General features: G+C 36.0%; 4 non-coding genes across 4 annotated transcripts; all 4 read right to left on the bottom strand.

Moving 5' to 3' along the window:
- Positions 1-714: 714 nt before the first annotated feature.
- On the bottom strand, positions 715-800 carry TRNAR-UCU (transfer RNA arginine (anticodon UCU)). Its single transcript is given in 2 exon segments — positions 715-750; positions 764-800. It is a non-coding gene; the product is annotated as a tRNA-Arg (tRNA).
- Positions 801-1271: 471 nt separating this feature from the next.
- Positions 1272-1357, bottom strand: TRNAR-UCU (transfer RNA arginine (anticodon UCU)). Its single transcript is given in 2 exon segments — positions 1272-1307; positions 1321-1357. It is a non-coding gene; the product is annotated as a tRNA-Arg (tRNA).
- A 471-nt stretch (positions 1358-1828) lies between these two features.
- TRNAR-UCU (transfer RNA arginine (anticodon UCU)) lies at positions 1829-1914 on the bottom strand. The gene is given in 2 exon segments: positions 1829-1864; positions 1878-1914. It is a non-coding gene; the product is annotated as a tRNA-Arg (tRNA).
- Positions 1915-11307: 9393 nt separating this feature from the next.
- On the bottom strand, positions 11308-11393 carry TRNAR-UCU (transfer RNA arginine (anticodon UCU)). The gene is given in 2 exon segments: positions 11308-11343; positions 11357-11393. It is a non-coding gene; the product is annotated as a tRNA-Arg (tRNA).
- Positions 11394-14342: the final 2949 nt, after the last annotated feature.

Here is a 14342-nt window from a genome sequence, read left to right as displayed (position 1 = left end):
AATTACATTGTAACTTGTGATCTAACTTTAAAAGGGACTTTCCAGTCAAAAACCAATCATTATATTGTTTATGTAGTATATGGATCTCCAATCTCCAATCATATTGTTATGAAAAGTTGAATGTAAATCCTAAATATCTGCAATTAAAATTAAAGAATGAATCTGGTGGGACTCGAACCCACAACTTTTGAATAACTACAACCAACTAGAAGTCTAACGTGCTATCCATTGCACCACAGCGCTCCTGGCAGTTTATGTGCTTGGTTCGACTGTAGCACTTGTAGAATACATAGAGTGGCAAAGGAGTGTCAGAAATTTACAATAGTTCTCCCAAATGCAAAAACAGCTATATCTGAGTCTTCCTCTTGCTGATATTTGGTGCAAGTCCTATTTTAAGTATGCGGATTTAGTGACATAATTTGTGGTACACAATTAAGGACTGTATGGAGAAATTTTTTATGATGTTTTAGAATACATAACCCTCAATCTGAGCAAGGCTAGTTGAGCAGAGACAAAAGTGTTTTCAAAACACCAATTACTGGTTTTAAGGAATCTGAAATTACATTGTAACTTGTGATCTAACTTTGAAAGGGACTTTCCAGTCAACAACCGATCATTATATTGTTTATGTAGTATAAGGATGTCCAATCTCCAATCATATTGTTATGAAAAGTTGAATGTAAATCTTAAATATTTGCATTTAAAACTGTAGAACAACTCTGGTGGGTCTCGAACCCACAACCTTTGAATAACTACAACCAACTAGAAGTCCAATGCGCTATCCATTGCGCCACAGAGCCCCTGGCGGTTTTAGAGCTTGGTTCGACTGTAGCACTTGTAGAATACATAGAGTGGCAAAGGAGTGTCAGATATTTACAATAGTTCTCTGAAATGCAAAAACAGCTATATCCGAGTCTTCCTCTTGCTGATATTTGGTGCAAGTCCTATTTTAAGTATGCGGATTTAGTGACATAATTTGTGGTACACAATTAAGGACTGTAGGGAGACATTTTTTATGATGTTTTAGAATACATACCCCTCATTCTGAGCAAGGCTAGTTGAGCTGAGACAAAAGTGTTTTCAAAACACCAATTACTGGTTTAAAGGAATCTGAAATCACATTATAACTTGTAATCTAACTTTGAAAGGGACTTTCCAGTCAACAACCGATCATTATATTGTTTATGTAGTATAAGGATGTCCAATCTCCAATCATATTGTTATGAAAAGTTGAATGTAAATCTTAAATATTTGCATTTAAAACTGAAGAACGACTCTGGTGGGACTCGAACCCACAACCTTTGAATAATTACAACCAACTAGAAATCCAATGCGCCATCCATTGCGCCACAGAACCCCTAGCGGTTTTAGAGCTTGGTTCGACTGTAGCACTTGTAGAATACATAGAGTGGCAAAGGAGTGTCAGATATTTACAATAGTTCTCCCAAATGCAAAAACAGCTATATCTGAGTCTTCCTCTTGCTGATATTTGGTGCAAGTCCTATTTTAAGTATGCGGATTTAGTGACATAATTTGTGGTACACAATTAAGGACTGTAGGGAGACATTTTTTATGATGTTTTAGAATACATACCCCTCAATCTGAGCAAGGCTAGTTGAGCTGAGACAAAAGTGTTTTCAAAACACGAATTACAGATTTAAAGGAATCTGAAATAACATTGTAACTTGTGATCTAACTTTGAAAGGGACTTTCCTGTCAACAACCGATCATTGTATTGTTTATGTAGTATAAGGACGTCCAATCTCCAATCATATTGTTATGAAAAGTTGAATGTAAATCTTAAATATTTGCATTTAATACTGAAGAACGACTCTGGTAGGACTCGAACCCACAACCTTTGAATAACTACAACCAACTAGAAGTCCAATGCGCTATCCATTGCGCCACAGAGCCCCTGGCGGTTTATGTGCTTGGTTCGACTGTAGCACTTGTAGAATACATAGAGTGGCAAAGGAGTGTCAGATATTTACAATAGTTCTCCCAAATGCAAAAACAGCTATATCTGAGTCTTCCTCTTGCTGATATATGGTGCAAGTCCTATTTTAAGTATGCGGATTTAGTTACATAATTTGTGGTACACAATTAAGGACTGTAGGGAGACATTTTTTTATGATGTTTTAGAATACGTACCACTCAATCTAAGCAAGGCTAGATGAGTAGTGACAAAAGTGTTTTCAAAACACCAATTACTGGTTTAAAGGAATCTGAAATTACATTGTAACTTGTGATCTAACTTTAAAAGGGACTTTCCAGTCAAAAACCGATCATTATATTGCTTATGTAGTATATGGATCTCCAATCTCCAATCATATTGTTATGAAAAGTTGAATGTAAATCCTAAATATTTGCAATTAAAACTGAAGAATGAATCTGGTGGGACTCGAGCCCACAACTTTTGAATAACTACAACCCACTAGAAGTCTAACGTGCTATCCATTGCACCACAGCGCTCCTGGCAGTTTATGTGCTTGGTTCGACTGTAGCACTTGTAGAATACATAGAGTGGCAAAGGAGTGTCAGATATTTACAATAGTTCTCCCAAATGCAAAAACAGCTATATCTGAGTCTTCCTCTTGCTGATATTTGGTGCAAGTCCTATTTTAAGTATGCGGATTTAGTGACATAATTTGTGGTACACAATTAAGGACTGTATGGAGACATTTTTTATGATGTTTTAGAATACATACCCCTCAATCTGAGCAAGGCTAGTTGAGCAGAGACAAAAGTGTTTTCAAAACACCAATTACTGGTTTTAAGGAATCTGAAATTACATTGTAACTTGTGATCTAACTTTGAAAGGGACTTTCCAGTCAACAACCGATCATTATATTGTTTATGTAGTATAAGGATGTCCAATCTCCAATCATATTGTTATGAAAAGTTGAATGTAAATCTTAAATATTTGCATTTAAAACTGTAGAACAACTCTGGTGGGTCTCGAACCCACAACCTTTGAATAACTACAACCAACTAGAAGTCCAATGCGCTATCCATTGCGCCACATAGCCCCTGGCGGTTTTAGAGCTTGGTTCGACTGTAGCACTTGTAGAATACATAGAGTGGCAAAGGAGTGTCAGATATTTACAATAGTTCTCTGAAATGCAAAAACAGCTATATCCGAGTCTTCCTCTTGCTGATATTTGGTGCAAGTCCTATTTTAAGTATGCGGATTTAGTGACATAATTTGTGGTACACAATTAAGGACTGTAGGGAGACATTTTTTATGATGTTTTAGAATACATACCCCTCATTCTGAGCAAGGCTAGTTGAGCTGAGACAAAAGTGTTTTCAAAACACCAATTACTGGTTTAAAGGAATCTGAAATCACATTATAACTTGTGATCTAACTTTGAAAGGGACTTTCCAGTCAACAACCGATCATTATATTGTTTATGTAGTATAAGGATGTCCAATCTCCAATCATATTGTTATGAAAAGTTGAATGTAAATCTTAAATATTTGCATTTAAAACTGAAGAACGACTCTGGTGGGACTCGAACCCACAAACTTTGAATAATTACAACCAACAAGAAATCCAATGCGCTATCCATTGCGCCACAGAGCTCCTGGTGGTTTTAGCACTTGGTTCGACTGTAGCACTTGTAGAATACATAGAGTGGCAAAGGAGTGTCAGATATTTACAATAGTTCTCCCAAATGCAAAAACAGCTATATCTGAGTCTTCCTCTTGCTGATATATGGTGCAAGTCCTACTTTAAGTATGCGGAATTAGTGACATAATTTGTGGTACACAATTAAGGACTGTAGGGAGACATTTTTTTATGATGTTTTAGAATACATACCACTCAATCTAAGCAAGGCTAGTTGAGTAGAGACAAAAGTGTTTTCAAAACACCAATTACTGGTTTAAAGGAATCTGAAATTACATTGTAACTTGTGATCTAACTTTGAAAGGGACATTCCAGTCAACAACCGATCATTATATTGTTTATGTAGTATTAGGATGTCCAATCTCCAATAATATTGTTATGAAAAGATGAATGTAAATCTTAAATATTTGCATTTAAAACTGAAGAATGACTCTGGTGGGACTCGAACACACAACCTTTGAATAACTACAACCAACTAGAAATCCAATGCGCTATCCAGTGTGCCACAGAACCCCTGGCGGTTTTAGCGCTTGGTTCGACTGTAGCACTTGTAGAATACATAGAGTGGCAAAGGAGTGTCAGATATTTACAATAGTTCTCTGAAATGCAAAAACTGCTATATCTGAGTCTTCCTCTTGCTGATATTTGGTGCAAGTCCTATTTTAAGTATGCGGATTTAGTAACATAATTTGTGGTACACAATTAAGGACTGTAGGGAGACATTTTTTTATGATGTTTTAGAATACAAACCACTCAATCTGAGCAAGGCTAGTTGAGTAGAGATAAAAGTGTTTTCAAAACACCAATTACTGGTTTTAATGAATCTGAAATTACATTGTAACTTGTGATCTAACTTTGAAAGGAACTTTCCAGTCAACAACCGATCATTATATTGTTTATGTAGTATAAGGATGTCCAATCTCCAATCATATTGTTATGAAAAGTTGAATGTAATTCCTAAAGATTTGCATTTAAAACTAAAGAATGACTCTGGTGGGATTCGAACCCACAACCTTTGAATCACTACAACCAACTAGAAGTCTAATGCGCTATCCATTGCACCACTGCGCCCCTGGCAGCTTTAGCGCTTGGTTCGACTGTAGCACTTGTAGAATACTTAGAGTGGCAAAGGAGTGTCAGATATTTACAATAGTTCTCCCAAATGCAAAAACAGCTATATCTGAGTCTTCCTCTTGCTGATATTTGGTGCAAGTCCTATTTTAAGTATGCGAATTTAGTGACATAATTTGTGGTACACAATTAAGGACTGTAGGGAGACATTTTTTTATGATGTTTTAGAATACATACCACTCAATCTGAGCAAGGCTAGTTGAGTAGAGATAAAAGTGTTTTCAAAACACCAATTACTGGTTTTAAGGAATCTGAAATTACATTGTAACTTGTGATCTAACTTTGAAAGGAACTTTCCAGTCAACAACCAATCATTATATTGTTTATGTAGTATAAGGATGTCCAATATCCAATCATATTGTTATGAAAAGTTGAATGTAATTCCTAAATATTAGCATTTAAAACTAAAGAATGACACTGGTTGGACTCGAACCCACAACCTTTGAATAACTACAACCAACTAGAAGTCCAATGCGCTATCCATTGCGCCACAGAGCCCCTGGCAGTTTTAGTGCTTGGTTTGACTGTAGCACTTGTAGAATACATAGAGTGGCAAAGGAGTGTCAGATATTTACTCTAGTTCTCCCAAATGCAATAACAGCTATATCTGAGTCTTCCTCTTGCTGATATTTGGTGCAAGTCCTATTTTAAGTATGCGGATTTAGTGACATAATTTGTGGTACACAATTATGGACTGTAGGGAGACATTTTTTATGATGTTTTAGAATACATACCCCTCAATCTGAGCAAGGCTAGTTGAGCAGAGACAAAAGTGTTTTCAAAACACCAATTACTGGTTTAAAGGAATCTGAAATTACATTGTAACTTGTGATCTAACTTTGAAAGGGACTTTCCAGTCAAAAACGGATCATTATATTGTTTATGTAGTATAAGGATCTCCAATCTCCAATCATATTGTTATGAAAAGTTGAATGTAAATCCTAAATATTTGCATTTAAAACTAAAGAATGAATCTGGCGGGACTCGAGCCCACAACTTTTGAATAACTACAACCAACTAGAATTCTAATGCTCTATCCATTGCACCACAGCTCCCCTGCCAATTTATGCGCTTGGTTCGACTGTAGCACTTGTAGAATACATAGAGTGGCAAAGGAGTGTCAGATATTTACAATAGTTCTCCCAAATGCAAAAACAGCCATATCTGAGTCTTCCTCTTGCTGATATAGGGTGCAAGTCCTACTTTAAGTATGCCTAATTAGTGACATAATTTGTGGTACACAATTAAGGACTGTAGGGAGACATTTTTTATGATGTTTTAGAATACATAACCCTCAATCTGAGCAAGGCTAGTTGAGTAGAGACAAAAGTGTTTTCAAAACACCAATTACTGGTTTAAAGGAATCTGAAATTACATTGTATCTTGTGATCTAACTTTGAAAGGGACTTTCCAGTCAAAAACGGATCATTATATTGTTTATGTAGTATAAGGATCTCCAATCTCCAATCATATTGTTATGAAAAGTTGAATGTAAATCCTAAATATTTGCATTTAAAACTAAAGAAAGAATTTGCTGGGACTCGAGCCCACAACTTTTGAATAATTACAACCAACTAGAAGTCTAACGCGCTATTCATTGCGCCACAGCGTCCCTCGCACTTTATGCGCTTGGTTCGACTGTAGCACTTGTAGAGAACATAGATTGGCAAAGGAGTGTCAGATATTTAAAATAGTTCTCCCAAATGCAAAAACAGCTATATCTGAGTCTTCCTCTTGCTGATATATGGTGCAAGTCCTATTTTAAGTATGCAGATTTAGTGACATAATTTGTGGTACACAATTAAGGACTGTAGGGAGACATTTTTTTAATGATGTTTTAGAATACATACCACTCAATCTAAGCAAGGCTAGTTGAGTAGAGACAAAAGTGTTTTCAAAACACCAATTACTGGTTTAAAGGAATCTGAAATAACATTGTAACTTGTAATCTAACTTTGAAAGGGACTTTCCAGTCAACAACCGATCATTATATTGTTTATGTAGTATAAGGATGTCCAATCTTCAATCAAATTGTTATGAAAAGTTGAATGTAAATTTTAAATATTTGCATTTGAAACTAAAGAACGACTCTGGTGGGACTCGAGCACACAACCTTTGAATAACTACAACCAACGAGAAGTCGAACGCACTATCCATTGCACCACAGAGCCAATGGCAGTTTTGGTGCTTGGTTCGACTGTAGCACTTGTAGAATACATAGAGTGGCAAAGGAGTCTCAGATATTTACAATAGTTCTCCCAAATGCAAAAACAGCTATATCTGAGTCTTCCTCTTGCTGATATTTGGTGCAAGTCCCATTTTAAGTATGCGGATTTAGTGACATAATTTGTGGTACACAATTAATGACTGTAGGGAGACATTTTTTTATGATGTTTTAGAATACATACCCCTCAATCTTGGCAAGGCTAGTTGAGTAGAGACAAAAGTGTTTTCAAAACACCAATTACTGGTTTAAAGGAATCTGAAATTACATTGTATCTTGCGATCTAACTTTGAAAGGGACTTTCCAGTCAAAAACCGATCATTATATTGTTTATGTAGTATAAGGATGTCCAATCTACAATCATATTGTTATGAAAAGTTGAATGTAAATCTTAAATATTTGCATTTAAAACAAAAGAATGACTCTGGTGGGACTTGAACCCACAACCTTTGAATAACTACAACCAACTAGAAGTCCAATGCGCTATCCATTGCTCCACAGATCCCATGGCAGTTTTAGCGCTTGGTTCGACTGTAGCACTTGAAGAATACATAGAGTGGCAAAGGAGTGTCAGATATTTACAATAGTTCTCCCAAATGCAAAAACAGCTATATCTGAGTCTTCCTCTTGCTGATATTTGGTGCAAGTCCTATTTTAAGTATGCGGATTTAGTGACATAATTTGTGGTACACAATTAAGGACTGTAGGGAGACATTTTTTATGATGTTTTAGAATACATACCCCTCAATCTGAGCAAGGCTAGTTGAGCAGAGACAAAAGTGTTTTCAAAACACCAATTACTGGTTTAAAGGAATCTGAAATTACATTGTAACTTGTGATCTAACTTTGAAAGGGACTTTCCAGTCAAAAACGGATCATTATATTGTTTATGTAGTATAAGGATCTCCAATCTCCAATCATATTGTTATGAAAAGTTGAATGTAAATCCTAAATATTTGCATTTAAAACTATAGAATGAATCTGGTGGGACTCGAGCCCACAACTTTTGAATAACTACAACCAATTAGAAGTTTAACGTGCTATCCATTGCACCATAGCACCCCTTGCAGCTTTAGCGCTTGGTTCGACTGTAGCACTTGTAGAATACATAGAGTGGCAAAGGAGTGTCAGATATTTACAATAGTTCTCCCAAATGCAAAAACAGCTATATCTGAGTCTTCCTCTTGCTGATATTTGGTGCAAGTCCTATTTTAAATATGCGGATTTAGTGACATAATTTGTGGTACACAATTAAGGACTGTAGGGAGACATTTTTTTATGATGTTTTAGAATACATACCACTCAATCTGAGCAAGGCTAGTTGAGTAGAGATAAAAGTGTTTTCAAAACACCAATTACTGGTTTTAATGAATCTGAAATTACATTGTAACTTGTGATCTAACTTTGAAAGGAACTTTCCAGTCAACAACCGATCATTATATTATTTATGTAGTATAAGGATGTCCAATCTCCAATCATATTGTTATGAAAAGTTGAATGTAATTCCTAAAGATTTGCATTTAAAACTAAAGAACGACTCTGGTGGGATTCGAACCCACAACCTTTGAATCTCTACAACGAACTAGAAGTCTAATGCGCTATCCATTGCACCACTGCGCCCGTGGCAGCTTTAGCGCTTGGTTCGACTGTAGCACTTGTAGAATACTTAGAGTGGCAAAGGAGTGTCAGATATTACAATAGTTCTCCCAAATGCAAAAACAGCTAAATCTGAGTCTTCCTCTTGCTGATATTTGGTGCAAGTCCTATTTTAAGTATGCGGATTTAGTGACATAATTTGTGGTACACAATTAAGGACTGTAGGGAGACATTTTTTTATGATGTTTTAGAATACATACCACTCAATCTGAGCAAGGCTAGTTGAGTAGAGATAAAAGTGTTTTCAAAACACCAATTACTGGTTTTAAGGAATCTGAAATTACATTGTAACTTGTGATCTAACTTTGAAAGGAACTTTCCAGTCAACAACCGATCATTATATTGTTTATGTAGTATAAGGATGTCCAATCTCCAATCATATTGTTATGAAAAGTTGAATGTAATTCCTAAAGATTTGCATTTAAAACTAAAGAACGACTCTGGTGGGATTCGAACCCACAACCTTTGAATCTCTACAACGAACTAGAAGTCTAATGCGCTATCCATTGCACCACTGCGCCCGTGGCAGCTTTAGCGCTTGGTTCGACTGTAGCACCTGTAGAATACATAGAGTGGCAAAGGAGTGTCAGATATTTACAATAGTTCTCCCAAATGCAAAAACAGCTATATCTGAGTCTTCCTCTTGCTGATATTTGGTGCAAGTCCTATTTTAAGTATGCGGATTTAGTGACATAATTTGTGGTACACAATTATGGACTGTAGGGAGACATTTTTTATGATGTTTTAGAATACATACCCCTCAATCTGAGCAAGGCTAGTTGAGCAGAGACAAAAGTGGTTTCAAAACACCAATTACTGGATTAATGGAATCTGAAATTACATTGTAACTTGTGATCTAACTTTGAAAGGGACTTTCCAGTCAAAAACGGATCATTATATTGTTTATGTAGTATAAGGATCTCCAATCTCCAATCATATTGTTATGAAAAGTTGAATGTAAATCCTAAATATTTGCATTTAAAACTAAAGAATGAATCTGGTGGGACTCGAACCCACAATTTTTGAATAACTACAACCAACTAGAATTCTAACGCTCTATCCATTGCACCACAGCTCCCCTGCCAATTTATGCGCTTGGTTCGACTGTAGCACTTGTAGAGAACATAGAGTGGCAAAGGAGTGTCAGATATTTAAAATAGTTCTCCCAAATGCAAAAACAGCTATATCTGAGTCTTCCTCTTGCTGATATATGGTGCAAGTCCTATTTTAAGTATGCAGATTTAGTGACATAATTTGTGGTACACAATTAAGGACTGTAGGGAGACATTTTTTTATGATGTTTTAGAATACATACCACTCAATCTAAGCAAGGCTAGTTGAGCAGAGACAAAAGTGTTTTCAAAACACTAATTACTGGTTTAAAGGAATCTGATATTACATTGTAACTTGTAATCTAACTTTGAAAGGGACTTTCCAGTCAACAACCGATCATTATATTGTTTATGTAGTATAAGGATGTCCAATCTCCAATCAAATTGTTATGAAAAGTTGAATGTAAATCTTAAATATTTGCATTTAAAACTAAAGAACAACTCTGGTGGGACTCGAGCCCACAACCTTTGAATAACTACAACCAACAAGAAGCCAAATGCGCTATCCATTGCACCACAGAGCCAATGGCAGTTTTAGCGCTTGGTTCGACTGTAGCACTTGTAGAATACATAGAGTGGCAAAGGAGTCTCAGATATTTACAATAGTTCTCCCAAATGCAAAAACAGCTATATCTGAGTCTTACTCTTGCTGATATTTGGTGCAAGTCCTATTTTAAGTATGCAGATTTAGTGACATAATTTGTGGCACACAATTAATGACTGTAGGGAGACATTTTTTTATGATGTTTTAGAATACATACCCCTCAATCTGAGCAAGGCTAGTTGAGTAGAGACAAAAGTGTTTTCAAAACACCAATTACTGGTTTAAAGGAATCTGAAATTACATTGTATCTTGTGCTCTAACTTTGAAAGGTACTTTCCAGTCAAAAACGGATCATTATATTGTTTATTTAGTATAAGGATCTCCAATCTCCAATCATATTGTTATGAAAAGTTGAATGTAAATCCTAAATATTTGCATTTAAAACTAAAGAATGAATCTGGTGGGACTCGAGCCCACAACTTTTGAATAATTACAACCATCTAGAAGTCTAACGCGCTATCCATTGCGCCACAGCGCCCCTGGCAGTTTATGCGCTTGGTTCGACTGTAGCACTTGTAGAATACATAGAGTGGCAAAGGAGTGTCAGATATTTACAATAGTTCTCCCAAATGCAAAAACAGCTATATCTGAGTCTTCCTCTTGCTGATATATGGTGCAAGTCCTACTTTAAGTATGCAGAATTAGTGACATAATTTGAGGTACACAATTAAGGACTGTATGGAGACATTTTTTATGATGTTTTAGAATACATACCCCTCAATCTGAGCAAGGTTAGTTGAGCAGAGACAAAAGTGTTTTCAAAACACCAATTACTGGTTTTAAGGAATCTGAAATTACATTGTAACTTGTGATCTAACTTTGAAAGGGACTTTCCAGTCAACAACCGATCATTATATTGTTTATGTAGTATTCGGATGTCCAATCTCCAATCATATTGTTATGAAAAGTTGAATGTAAATCTTAAATATTTGCATTTAAAACTGAAGAACGACTCTGGTGGGACTCGAACCCACAACCTTTGAATAACTATAACCAACTAGAAGTCCAATGCGCTATCCATTGTGCCACAGAGCCCCTGGCGGTTTTAGCGCTTGGTTCGACTGTAGCACTTGTAGATAACATAGAGTGGCAAAGGAGTGTCAGATATTTACAATAGTTCTCTGAAATGCAAAAACAGCTATATCTGAGTCTTCCTCTTGTTGATATTTGGTGCATGTCCTTTTTAAAGTATGCGGATTTAGTGACATAATTTGTGGTACACAATTAAGGACTGTAGGGAGACATTTTTTATGATATTTTAGAATACATACCCCTCAATCTGAGCAAGGCTAGTTGAGCAGAGACAAAAGTGTTTTCAAAACACCAATTACTGGTTTAAAGGAATCTGAAATTACATTGTAACTTGTGATCTAACTTTGAAAGGGACTTTCCAGTCAAAAACGGATCATTATATTGTTTATGTAGTATAAGGATCTCCAATCTCCAATCATATTGTTATGAAAAGTTGAATGTAAATCCTAAATATTTGCATTTAAAACTAAAGAATGAATCTGGTGGGACTCGTGCCCACAACTTTTGAATAACTACAACCAACTAGAAGTCTAACGCGCTATACATTGCGCCACTGCGCCCCTGGCAGTTTATGCGCTTGGTTCGACTCTAGTACTTGTAGAATACATAGAGTGGCAAAGGAGTGTCAGATATTTACAATAGTTCTCCCAAATGCAAAAACAGCTATATCTGAGTCTTCCTCTTGCTGATATATGGTGCAAGTCCTACTTTAAGTATGCGGAATTAGTGACATAATTTGTGGTACACAATTAAGGACTGTAGGGAGACATTTTTTTATGATGTTTTAGAATACATACCACTCAATCTAAGCAAGGCTAGTTGAGTAGAGACAAAAGTGTTTTCAAAACACCAATTACTGGTTTAAAGGAATCTGAAATTACATTGTAACTTGTGATCTAACTTTGAAAGGGACTTTCCAGTCAACAACCGATCATTATATTGTTTATGTAGTATTAGGATGTCCAATCTCCAATAATATTGTTATGAAAAGATGAATGTAAATCTTAAATATTTGCATTTAAAACTGAAGAATGACTCTGGTGGGACTTGGACCCACAACCTTTGAATAACTACAACCAACTAGAAGTCCAATGTGCTATCCAGTGTGCCACAGAACCCCTGGCGGTTTTAGCGCTTGGTTCGACTGTAGCACTTGTAGAATACATAGAGTGGCAAAGGAGTGTCAGATATTTACAATAGTTCTCTGAAATGCAAAAACTGCTATATCTGAGTCTTCCTCTTGCTGATATTTGGTGCAAGTCCTATTTTAAGTATGCGGATTTAGTGACATAATTTGTGGTACACAATTAAGGACTGTAGGGAGATATTTTTTATGATGTTTTAGAATACATACCCCTCAATCTGAGCAAGGCTAGTTGAGCTGAGACAAAAGTGTTTTCAAAACACGAATTACAGGTTTAAAGGAAGCTGAAATTACATTGTAACTTGTGATCTAACTTTAAAAGGGACTTTCCAGTCAAAAAACGATCATTATATTGTTTATGTAGTATATGGATCTCCAATCTCCAATCATATTGTTATGAAAAGTTGAATGTAAATCCTAAATATTTGCAATTAAAACTAAAGAATTAATCTGGTGGGACTCGAGCCCACAACTTTTGAATAACTACAACCAACTAGAAGTCTAACGTGCTATCCATTGCACCACAGCGCCCCTGGCGGTTTTAGCGCTTGGTTCGACTGTAGCACTTGTAGAATAAATAGAGTGGCAAAGGAGTGTCAGATATTTACAATAGTTCTCCCAAATGCAAAAACAGCTATATCTGAGTCTTCCTCTTGCTGATATATGGTGCAAGTCCTATTTTAAGTATGCGGATTTAGTGACATAATTTGTGGTACACAATTAAGGACTGTAGGGAGACATTTTTTTATGATGTTTTAGAATACATACCACTCAATCTAAGCAAGGCTAGTTGAGTAGAGACAAAAGTGTTTTCAAAACACCAATTACTGGTTTAAAGGAATCTGAAATTACATTGTAACTTGTGATCTAACTTTAAAAGGGACTTTCCAGTCAAGAACCGATCATTATATTGTTTATGTAGTATATGGATCTCCAATCTCCAATCATATTGTTATGAAAAGTTGAATGTAAATCCTAAATATTTGCAATTAAAACTAAAGAATGAATCTGGTGGGACTCGAGCCCACAACTTTTGAATAACTACAACCAACTAGAAGTCTAACGTGCTATCCATTGCACCACAGCGCTCCTGGCAGTTTATGTGCTTGGTTCGACTGTAGCACTTGTAGAATACATAGAGTGGCAAAGGAGTGTCAGATATTTACAATAGTTCTCCCAAATGCAAAAACAGCTATATCTGAGTCTTCCTCTTGCTGATATTTGGTGCAAGTCCTATTTTAAGTATGCGGATTTAGTGACATAATTTGTGGTACACAATTAAGGACTGTATGGAGACATTTTTTATGATGTTTTAGAATACATACCACTCAATCTGAGCAAGGCTAGTTGAGCAGAGACAAAAGTGTTTTCAAAACACCAATTACTGGTTTTAAGGAATCTGAAATTACATTGTAACTTGTGATCTAACTTTGAAAGGGACTTTCCAGTCAAAAACGGATCATTATATTGTTTATGTAGTATAAGGATGTCCAATCTCCAATCATATTGTTATGAAAAATTGAATATAAATCCTAAATATTTGCATTTAAAACTAAAGAATGAATCTGGTGGGATTTAAGCCCACAACTTTTGAATAACTACAACCAACTAGAAGTCTAACGCGCTATCCATTGCACCACAGCGACCCTGGCAGTTTATGCGCTTGGTTCGACTGTAGCATTTGTAGAATACATAGAGTGGCAAAGGAGTGTCAGATATTTACAATAGTTCTCCCAAATGCAAAAACAGCCATATCTGAGTCTTCCTCTTGCTGATATATGGTGCAAGTCCTACTTTAAGTATGCCTA

The sequence above is a fragment of the Taudactylus pleione genome, unplaced genomic scaffold (genome assembly GCF_031769625.1).
Source record: "Taudactylus pleione unplaced genomic scaffold, aTauple2 ptg000070l, whole genome shotgun sequence".
Taxonomy (NCBI): Eukaryota; Metazoa; Chordata; class Amphibia; order Anura; family Myobatrachidae; genus Taudactylus; species Taudactylus pleione.
Note: the sequence above shows the minus strand (reverse complement) of the source record. Positions and strands in the feature narration are given on the sequence as shown.